Here is an 11,272-nt window from a genome sequence, read left to right as displayed (position 1 = left end):
AGGACAACGATCCAAAACACACAGCCAAAAACACCCAAGAATGGCTGAGAGAAAAGCGCTGGACTATTCTAAAGTGGCCTTCCATGAGCCCAGATCTGAATCCCATTGAACATCTGTGGAAGGAGCTGAAACATGCCATTTGGAGAAGACACCCATCAAACCTGAGACAACTGGAGCAGTTTGCTCATGAGGAGTGGGCCAAAATACCTGTTGATAGCTGCAGAACGCTCATTGACAAATACAGAAATCGTTTAATTGCAGTGATTGCCTCAAAAGGTTGTGCAACCAAATATTAAGTTATGGGTACCATCATTTTTGTCCAGCCCTATTTCATTAGCCAGCAGTTGAAAGATGACATGCGGCTAAACGTGTTATCACTAGTCAGATTTGGCAAGGGTCCAGATAAATTAGTCACAGAGTTTGACATTGTTTTGGCAGAATTACCCACCATTGCAACATTAATTTCGTGACCCTCCATCAGCACAACTGGATGTCATTACCATCAATGTAAATAACTATATTACTGTATTTACGGGAGTGGAATAAATTTAACTCTGGTCGCAGGTGTCTCTAATGTTTCTGACTAATGATCTGCCTATTGCACGGGTTTTCTCCTCAGTGGGTGTGTGGCTGAGTGGGTTTAAATCTGTTAGAAATGTGAAGAGGTTATTTGTGAACCATGGGCTGGACTTTAGGGCTATGCCTCTCTTCCTGACTGTCACCCAGCCAGCCTGGGGTTCTGGTTGCTCGGGGCATGCTGGGGTAAGCTAACAGGATTAGCTATGCTATGTGACTACAGCATGTGTGGGTTCTCTCTAGATTCTCTGGCTTCCTGTCACAATCCAAAAACATGCATTGGTGATTCTAAATTGATCCTATCAGTGAGTGTGGGATACTACATGTTTATTTATCTTGTTTGTCTCTATGTGGCCCTGAGATGGACCCATCCAACCCATCCAGGGTGTACCCTGTCTCTCGCCCAATGGCAGCTAGGATAAGCCCCAGTCCACATGCAACACTGAATTGGATAAAGCTGCTATAGAAAATTAATGGATGAAAATGGTAAATGGACTTGTATAGTGCTTTTCTAGTCAAACTGACCACTCAAAGCGCTGCTAACACTACACGCCACATTCACCCACACTCATACAGCACGTCTTAAGATACACATAACTACGTGCTTTCTAATCATTCATACACATTCATACCCTGATGGATACATCAGGAGGCAACGTGGGGTTCAGTGTCTTGCCCAAGGACGCTTCGACATGTAGCCGGGGAAGCCAGAGTCGAACCACCGACCTGCCGATTGGTGGGCGACTGCTCTTCCTCCTGAGCTACTCACTGCAGTTTCTCACTGCAGTTTTACAGGTCTTTGGAGTGACATGTAATCTTTTCAAGAACTCAGATATGGTCAAATCATACAACTTATATGATGGTATAAATTACTGTCTGGTATAAACATTTGTCTCTCAAATGTTGAGAGAACAGTTTTAAACGTGAATTTGTCTTTTCTAGATTGAATGAAAAAAAAGCATGAACAACACTTTGTATGTTGTGTGTGTGTGTGATTCTACAGACTGGCTTTAATGAGCTGATAGTGTGAATGACGCATCAATGAAATTGATAGCAGAATTAACTGTCACTGCTTAAAAAGCTAATTTTTAAAGGAGTCTAAAGCGTGACACAATGGAGACTGGAAGTAATATAAAAGGTTTATTGAAACTGGTGGAAAGAGTGACGTAATCAGTAGATCCAGGAAACTGTCCGAATGCGAGCTAAGAGTCTCTGGGAGAGAGGAGAGGTATGTTAGTTCCACGGTAGAAGGTGAGTTAAAATCCACAGGTGAATCTAATGAGTTATTTAACTGTAAGCTTTGTCTGGTTTCAGCAGTGTTTTGAGGGGAGTCACTGGTTTTTCAAAGAGAGTGCAGGAGCCATAGAAGAGTGAGAAGGCAGGTAGGTAGTCCAGGTGAACAATCCACGAGGAGGTAATCGCAGGAGCAGGTTTGTACGAAGATAACGAGCCGGGAACATGAGGTAAGTTGCCTCCTTCAGACAGCAGAAATAACACTAGAAAGCACAAGGAGAGGCTGGTTAACACAGGAAGAAACATAACTCAGGTTGGAGACCCAAATAAGCCTGATTACCACACAGAGGAAGCTGACAATCTGGAAAAGACTGGGTGCACTCTCAGGTCCTTATAAACAGCTTTGGTGATGAGTCTGATGAGAGGCAGGTGTGTCAGCAGGAAAGCAGAGGCCCCAGATTCCGCCCAGGAGGATGATCACGTACCCACTCAACCCAACCTACGGCTCAGGAAAAAAAAAATCAAAACAAAAACCAGTGCATAACCATGACATTAACACACTAACATGTTAGACTCATTTGCTTTCTGACATTTCCCTCTATGCAATTAAGCTGTTCAGATATGCATGTCAGATCTGATTAATGTAAACTGGCCAGCTGCTCTCAGCTCAGTTATGCATTCAGAGGGCATGGCATCACAGATCTTCTCCAGCCAGGGGAACATTGTGTCTGGGTTGGTTGATGGGAATGTTCTGCAAACGAACACCTATGAAGCTTGCAACTAATGGAATTTGGAGAAAAGTGAATACGGATTTTGTTTGAGAGTGGCATCAGTTTGACTTAGGAAATGGATAAGGCCAGTTGGATATGGGTAAAATATTACAACTGTTCGTTCATCTATATCTGCAATTACACTGAAATTACATGGGATGTACCCTGATTCTACACCGATGGCAGCGGAGATAAGCTCCAGCCCTCCCACAACTCTAAAATAGAGAAAAGCAGGTTAAGACAATGCATTGATATCAGCTACTTTGATCAAACTGCTATAGTGTCAGGTTTTGTTCTTTTGTTGAATGAAATTTGTTAGAGCTAGGAACAAGGAAGTGTGATGGGTTAGTGAAATGCAGAACTTATACTTGTATCCACACTTTCACTGCAAATGCCAGTTATCATTTTATGACTGCCTAATTTTTAGATCTTACATATATGTTGCCATAGCTAACCTGGCTTTTGGCTTTTCTATTACTTACTTTGCCATTTCCTACTCCTGTGGCTAAACTGAATACTAACTTCACAGTTATCTGAAATGACAGCCCAGAATGAAGCTAAATAAAGCTTGGATAACTCTTTGTAAATATTTTAGTACTATGTATTCAAATGAATGCTTCTTTGATTATAATTATATAGTACCTATTTGGAATAAAGTAACTGTTGGCAAATTAATGACACCATCTGTTTATACTAAGTATTGGCTGAATTGAAGTCCAACAACAGTGTACCAAATGGAGGTTAGATACACAAAGGCACCTTGATTGTGTTAAAACATAAAATCTAAGAAGGAGATTATAATTCATCAGGATGAAAGGAATACTTCAAACAGACTGTGAAGAGCGATGGGTGTATTTTTAGTGTTAACATCATCAAAGTTTTATGGCTGTACTGTAAAACTAAAGTGATCCTCAGTCCTTGTAATGGTTGGCTGTGGAGTGGTGTTTTGGCATCAGTCTTGGTGTGGGTAGCACAGGTGGCTGAAACACCTTGTGACTGTCACCGTGGGAGGTGCTGTGTGATGAGTTTGAGGGCTTTTTGGGACTCAGCCTAAAGACGATCTGTAGCCTCATGAGAACACATATGGGCTCAGTCAGTACACGTCTGGCCTGTGAGCAACTCCAGTGATCTCTCAGTGGCACTATTTGGCCTGGCCTGGTCTCGTTCATTCTACCATGAGTGACCCTTTCCAGCTATCCCTGCTTTCTTCCTCTCATTCAAATGTCCCACCACACACACACTCTCATTCATTATTTCATCCCAGCATTTTCAATTATCTCAATGGCAGTTGGCACTACCCTGCATGATTTGTGGCAGGGCAAACATTTGACTGAATGTATCCCAATCCAAATCTAGGATTACATCCTGCTGTTTCAATATTTGGGTGCTTCTTGTTAGTCACGGCTTCTGAGGCAGCGGGTCAAGTTGCCCAAACATTCCCTTTGCCATCAAAAGAGAGTACAGGTCAGGTCAGGACTGAAAGGCTGCACAGCAAAGGCAAAATATGTTTAGAGCTTTACATTTAGCTATACTCCGTAAAGCCAGTTATAACAACAAGCTTTAAGTAAAAGAGGGAAAAGTGTCCTTGGGGAAGAAACTGAATCCCATACTTCTCCTGGTATGCTTACTTGTGAGTGACTATAGAAGAAAATTGTTCAATTTGTAGAGATTGTAAGAAACACTGTCTGAATGGATGAATGAGAAACACTCTGTTTAAAACTTTGTAGAAGCCAGATAAGGTTAAAGAGGTACTATAGAAGTGTGGAACATTCACCATTTAGATATTCTGTTAAATAGAATATTACAGCTGGCAGAACCTTCAGGGTCAAGTCAAGTCAAGTTTATTTGTCAAGCACATTTTCATGTACAAAACAATTCAAAGTGCTTTACATAAAATAAAAGCATTGCAACGGGGAGTCAAAGAAGCATTAAAAATACATAAAAGAATATAAAGAGAAAGAAGAAAAATAATTAAAATGAAATCAAAATTATTAAAAACAAGCAACAGCCTAGATAAATTAAAAGATATCATGAAAATTCCTTGCAAAGACACAAGAGAAAATAAATGTTTTTAACCTGGATTTGAAAATGTCTACGTTTGATGAAATTTAATCTCCACTGGCAGTTTGTTCCACTTGTTTGCAGCATAACAGCTAAATGCTGCTTCTCCAAGTTTAGTCTGGACTCTGGACTGGACCAGCTGACCTGAGTCCTTGGATCTAAGAGCTCTGCTAGGTTTATATTCTCTGAACATATCATAGAGGTCATAGAATAATAAGCTAAACATTTTTAGCAAACATACATAGCTGCACGTGTTTTTGTTAACTTCAGGCAATAACAATTAAAAGAAGCTGTAATGTGTCAATCCACTTGCTGTAGAAGTACATACAGTGTATTTTATCACCATTTGCAGAGAGCCACACTAACAGTTTCGAGTCTTAATGTTAAGTAAACCAATTGCTGGCTCTTGTTTCACACGTACCGAATATCATACTTTCATTGATCCTCATACCCTCTGACCACCTATTAATTCATGTGTATAAATCAACAAAGTGGTTTGGGGAGCTGTATCAGAAGAGTATTTGCTAATAACACCCTTCTCCATAGAGAATGAGTGCAAAATTCAGAATAATTTCTGATCCACACTCCCATTAACATGACACCTCAGTGTATTATAAAGCAATGCCTGCTCTCTAGGTTTTCAGGGAGAGATGGCTTTCAGTATTCCAAACCCTTCAGTATTCCAAACCCTCTCCCATCACTAAAATCAATATTCATAATTTTACAAGATCAGAACAAATCCTCTGGAATGCTGGTGTTATTAAAACAATAAAAATATCACAGAGACAGGTATTTGCTGGAAGCCCTTACTGGATTAAAGGCCCTGTCTTTCCTTATGTCTCTCCTCCGTGCTCTCCTACCACCCCCTTTCTATAATTTCAACTTTCTCCTCCCAGCCATACAATGAGCCTTGTTGTAAAAGCGGTTATATAGACCCTGCTTCCTAATACCATTGGTGGGTTTTAAGTAATGGCGTAAATAAAAAGGACTGCAATGTATGAAGGTGTCTGCATAGAAGTGGGTTTGCTAGGCTCATGTAATTTATCTCCCTAGAAGAATCAGGGAGCCATGGGAGATAATACTACTTTTTCAAACATTTATTTTTCCATAAAGGACATAGTGATATCCAACCGTCCATCTGTACATCAATTTTCTATGCCACTTTTCCACCCAATTCAGGGTCATGCTGGGGTTGGAGCCTAACCCAGCTTTCATTCAATTCATTTAAATTCAATTCAGTGATACTTTATTTATTCCAGAAGGAAAATTATATTGCTTCTGTATTAATTATTAAATATATGCTATCGATCAGATAGATAGATAGATAGATAGATAGATAATTGGACTCTAATTGGCTTTATTACACTAATAATTATTAATTGCAGGAGCAGGTTTTCATCACAATAAATTATTTGCATTACAATAAATGTTAAAACTGAGAAAACACTGTACATATATAACATTTCCCTTTTCTATTTTGAAAAAAGATTTAATCTGTTCCAACAATCAATGGCCTTCTATGTTTAATTTTTGTAATGATACTTTAATTTTATTTCATTTTTTTACTCCAAGGGACAAGTCTAAACCATTGACATACTATTTAATCCCTTAAATGATGCTTAAATGATACATAGACACGAAAACGATGCATACGCTACAAATCATTTTTATAAAGCAAGAATGTGGACTGTGCTTTAAGCATTCTTCAAACCAAAGATGTATTCAGAGCAATTTAACCATATAGAAATGTGAAAAACAAAACCGAATGAAATAGAGATTTAGGAGATGATCACTGAAATTACAAATGACTAAGGAATCTGCAAACTGCTCTTGCAAAGCATCACCATTTACTCATTATATGTCATTCTAATAGTGTAACATATAATACTACCCATTGAAGGGGAAACATGGCAAAAACTAACAACTAAACACATAACAAAACTAACACGTGACATAAGAAAACTATGGTTAAACTAATGACTAAACAGAAACCTAAAACATGAAAACAAAACTATAATCATGACAGAAAAATCAAAAACACAAAACCCAAGACATGTCAATACCATGCTCAAACTGTTCATCTGTATCTTCTTCTTGATCATCGCAACGGAAGACAATATAGCCTGATGCTGTTCTTGTGTGAGTTGGTGCGCATTTTGGTTTCTTGTTTGTATTTTACCTCTTTCAGGTCATTTGTTCTGAACTTAGGGAAGTGATTATATGTTACTTTTTTACATTCAGCAGAGTATATTCTGGTCATGATTTCATACCCCATAATGCACAAAAAATACATTTCCTTTTCTCTTCTGTACTGAAAGTATAGCAGTCATATATTTGGTCAATTTAGCTTCCTCTTCACCGTGACTTTCATTGTTATGTCTGTTTAATTTGTTATCAATGCAGTGGCAATGAGATCATTGTTGTTCCAGCTTTCTTGTTGTCCTCTCATTTTAGCACAAGCCAAGATTCTGAAAAATCACCTGCAAACGACAATGTCAAAGACCAAACAAAAGTGTAAAAAAGGTGAGAAAAAATTCACAAATACATTAAGACTTGTCAACTAATGGAGTTTCATCTAAGCTGCAGAATACCTAGAGATTTAGGTAATTTTGGTGAACTGTTCATATCTGTAGTGGCAACCTTATCACAGAAAAATGATTTTAAATGAACAAAGTAAATGTTCACACTGTTTACCATGACCATTTTATTTGTAAGTCATAAGTGCTTGATTAAATTTAGTGTTTTGATGGAATATCTGTATTCAACAGCTTTTTGTATGACATGTCCTGTTGCTTCGAAATATTAAATTTTGATCTTCTACATCAGGAAAATCTTTATTTTCACATTGAAAAAAAGGAAAACATGCTAAAAATAAAAGTTTTTAAAAAGTTTTTGTGCAGGTTGAAAATGAATGTAGCTAGTTTGTGGACACATTACACCAGTCGTTTTCTGTGACCTGCTGAAAGCTATACTCTCAACCCTCTAGGGGTCTCAACCCTGTCATTTTAGTAACAGTGCATAAGACAATTCAGCCTGTCATGTCAGCTAGAAACTTGTTATTACCACAGGGAGACATTGGCTTCCAAGAACCTAACGACTTCCCTTAACGACAAGTCTCCATGGAGATAACCGGACATCGCCCAGAAACCATGCCTGCTGTGTCTGATGGATAGTAGAACAATTTAAGGCCATTTCATGTCCACATAATTGCGCAAACTTATGTGACCAAGGTGTCTCTGGTTGTATGTTACTGGAGGGTTGTTAACACATATATACTTGTGCAACTTCACATAAGCACATATTTCTCCTCTCTTATATCAGGGGCAATGACCACAAATTTTGTGGTGCAGACAGCCACAATGGGAACTATTTGCACAGGTTTTTCTCAGCTAATCTGTCGGCTGATACTGAAGAGTAATCTGTGAAAATGAAGAACACGATGTCTTCATGGTTAGTACTGTCATTTTCCCTTTTACTGTAATTGAATGACACTCTCATGTGTAAAACACACTCAACAACCCAGAGTCACTGCCAAACCACAGAAAACTGTAAAATTCCTTTTACTGTCAGTATCCATTGACAAATCAGCAATTCTCTTTTCTTGTAACTTCATTTTTTGAGGGCAAGACGACACTGGCATATATATATATATATATAAATATATATCATATGTATATATTTATAGAAGAGCATTGCTCTTGGTGACGCTATTAGGTGTGTACCTTCCCTTGACAGATGGCCTTGAAGCATGGAATTATTTGCCAGTGTCTATCAAGCCTTGTTTCTCCTGTGCCTCCTGAAAATGTAAGGTTTAGTTAATTTTTTTTTTTTTTTCATCAAATCTAAGATAATATCACTAACCTGTTTCCAAATTAGGGAAACATAGCTATGATTGTGACATCAGGAGCAATAAGTAAGGAGCAGAAACTTGGAAAATTCAATCCATGTTAAACACTTTGGTCAGTATAAGATGGTAGACACCTGCAAATAACAGAGCTAACTTTATGCAAAGCATCCTGGCTGTGTTAGATTTCTTATATTGCCCTATATGCTATGTCTATACCACTGTAACACTATATTTTCTGGCAGAAAATCCTACTAATGCTGTCGTGTTTATTTTTTCAAATGATAGACATGTCAGGGAAATAATTGGGAAATAACTTTTAGATTCAAAGCCACTTTTAGAGAGGGTAGGTTTGTGGAAGAGAGGTGCTATTGTATCATTATCTTTACCTATGGAGACAGATAATATGATACATAATTTCCTTTAAATTATACATTTTTAAATTTTTTTTAATTAATTCCTAAAGTCTTGAATATAGCTGTGACTTCTGGATTAGCAGATGCCTAACACATGTCTGAGTAAACATCTGGGGGATTCGATCAGTAAAATCAAGATATTGAAAAATATAACACTTATTCCCAATTGACATTTGACCTTTTTCCAAAGCAAACTATAAATGAGGACCTATGCCAGTAATGTATTTTATCAACAGTGTATGTCATGAGGTGGAAAATAGTTTACTTAACCAAAGAATGAATAATTGAATAAAGTACTGAAATAATATAGATGGAATACAGACACCCCTATAATTTATCTTTAACTTTTAACATTCTTTTCCATTTATTTCATCACCTTTGTGGTACTATCTCAGTTTAAACATGGAAGCGCTGTTGTACATCCAGCTGCTAGAGGGTGCCTTTCATGCTAGTGGTATAGAATTGTCTTATGGGCACACAGAGGTGAAATAAACCTTCCTGTTGGGAAAGCTCAATGTGTGTGCCTCCTTTTTAATGCTGGGTAGTAAAATGCCTTAAAATGAACATCTACTGCAGATTTGTAAGTTGAACAGTTGTAAGGTTTGTTTCAGTATGGTACACTAACCCGTTTATCAAGTGAATTGTGTGTTATTGCCATATGTTCATAAATACTAATGGTAGCTTGACTTGGATAGTTTGGATTAGTATGTGAAAATTTAAGATGAAAACAACAGGAATTGAGCTAATTCACTTCAGAACTTGATTCACTATGCACTTAATTAAATAGTTTTCATACACTGATATTTTCTGGTTGATAACTAAGCTGATGCTCTAGTGGTTGAATGCCTATACCAGAAATATCATGCTGTAACGAGAGTGCCAGAAAGTGCCTGTAAAGGAACATTGCCCTTATTTTTTTTGTCTTCATTCATTTTGCTGTAAAAATAACTGGACAGATAATGCTCATCTATTTCATCAACCCTGCTGCTTATATTCCCTGTGCTGACCATTCATCGCCAGATAGTTCTGAAGATCCCAAAGACCTGAAGATCCCAAACCTATCTGCTCCCAAGTCACTGCCCAACCGCCTCTTCAACCCGGAGGATTGATTCTGAGGATTTCTGGCAGAAACATCTGGAGATCTGGAGACCCCGGGGAAATGTCCTGGATTCCTCCTGGTTGGCCATACCCTGTGCAGAGACCTTCCCAGAATCCTCCGGACCAACAAACCGAGAGACTCGCTCATCTGTTGCACTCACCTGTCTGTCCAGTCGCCGCCGCCAACTCTGACTCTCCAGATACTCCCTCTACAGGAAATCAAGAATAATTTTGTAGTTCAGTTCATCAGTCTGCAACTGCAATAAACATGTTAAATTTTTACTTCACAGTGTTAATCTGTTTCTTGGGTCCAAAACATCCCCTTTATAACAGGAGTGTGTTCAGGACCACCATTGCTGATATGGCTTCCAGGAACTATGGCCAAAAATGATCCAGTGCCACAACCAGAGGAACCAGAGGAACTACCACCGGTAGCAAGGGTCAAGTGACATTATCATGGTCCACAATATTTAGTTGACTGGGACTCTTTTGGTTCTGGTGAGAGGACATGGGTGCCCTATTCGTTTATCATGGAAGCAGACCGTTACAGTAGTCCAACCTGCTGGAGACAAATGCATGGATTAGTCTAGTTTAGACACTATTCCTTTGATTATGGCAATGTTTTTTAGATGGTAGAAAGCTGCTGATGATATTGACTTAATGTGGCTGTTAAAGTTCAGGTCTGAGTCCAATATTACCCCAAGATTTCTAACTTGATTATTAGGTTTTGGAGAGAGAGTCTCAAGATGAGTGATAACTCTTTCTTTGTTTAGCTGGAGACATTTGTTATTAAAATTGTTTTGCATCCACACACTGATCTGTTCGATGCAGTGACACAATGTATCTTCAGGCCCGTGTTCTCCTGCCGTCAATGACACATAGATCTGAGTGTCATCTGCATAGTTGTTGTAGGACATATTATAGCTGCGTATTAGCTGGCCTAATGGGAGCATGTACAGATTGAACAATAGTGGTCTCAGAATAGATCCCTGGGGAACCCCACAGGTCATCACTATTTGGTCTGAGACACAGTTACCAATTTCAACAAAATACTTCCTGTCCTCGAGATAGGACTTGAACCAATTTAAAGCACTACCACTACCCACCCAGTCTTCCAACCTCTGCAATAAGATTGCATGGTCAACTGTGTCAAAGTCAGCACTCAGGTCCAGCAGAGCTAAGACTGAGACTTCGCCAGCGTCTGTGTTCAGGTGGATACCGTTTGTCACCTTGATCAGAGCTGTCTCAGTGCTGTGGAGAGGACTAAAGCCCGA

The sequence above is a fragment of the Leuresthes tenuis genome, unplaced genomic scaffold (genome assembly GCF_036924035.1).
Source record: "Leuresthes tenuis unplaced genomic scaffold, fLeuTen1.0.hap1 SCAF_24, whole genome shotgun sequence".
Taxonomy (NCBI): domain Eukaryota; kingdom Metazoa; phylum Chordata; class Actinopteri; order Atheriniformes; family Atherinopsidae; genus Leuresthes; species Leuresthes tenuis.
The sequence above is the reverse complement of the archived record's forward strand: the minus strand, read 5'-3'. Positions refer to the sequence as shown.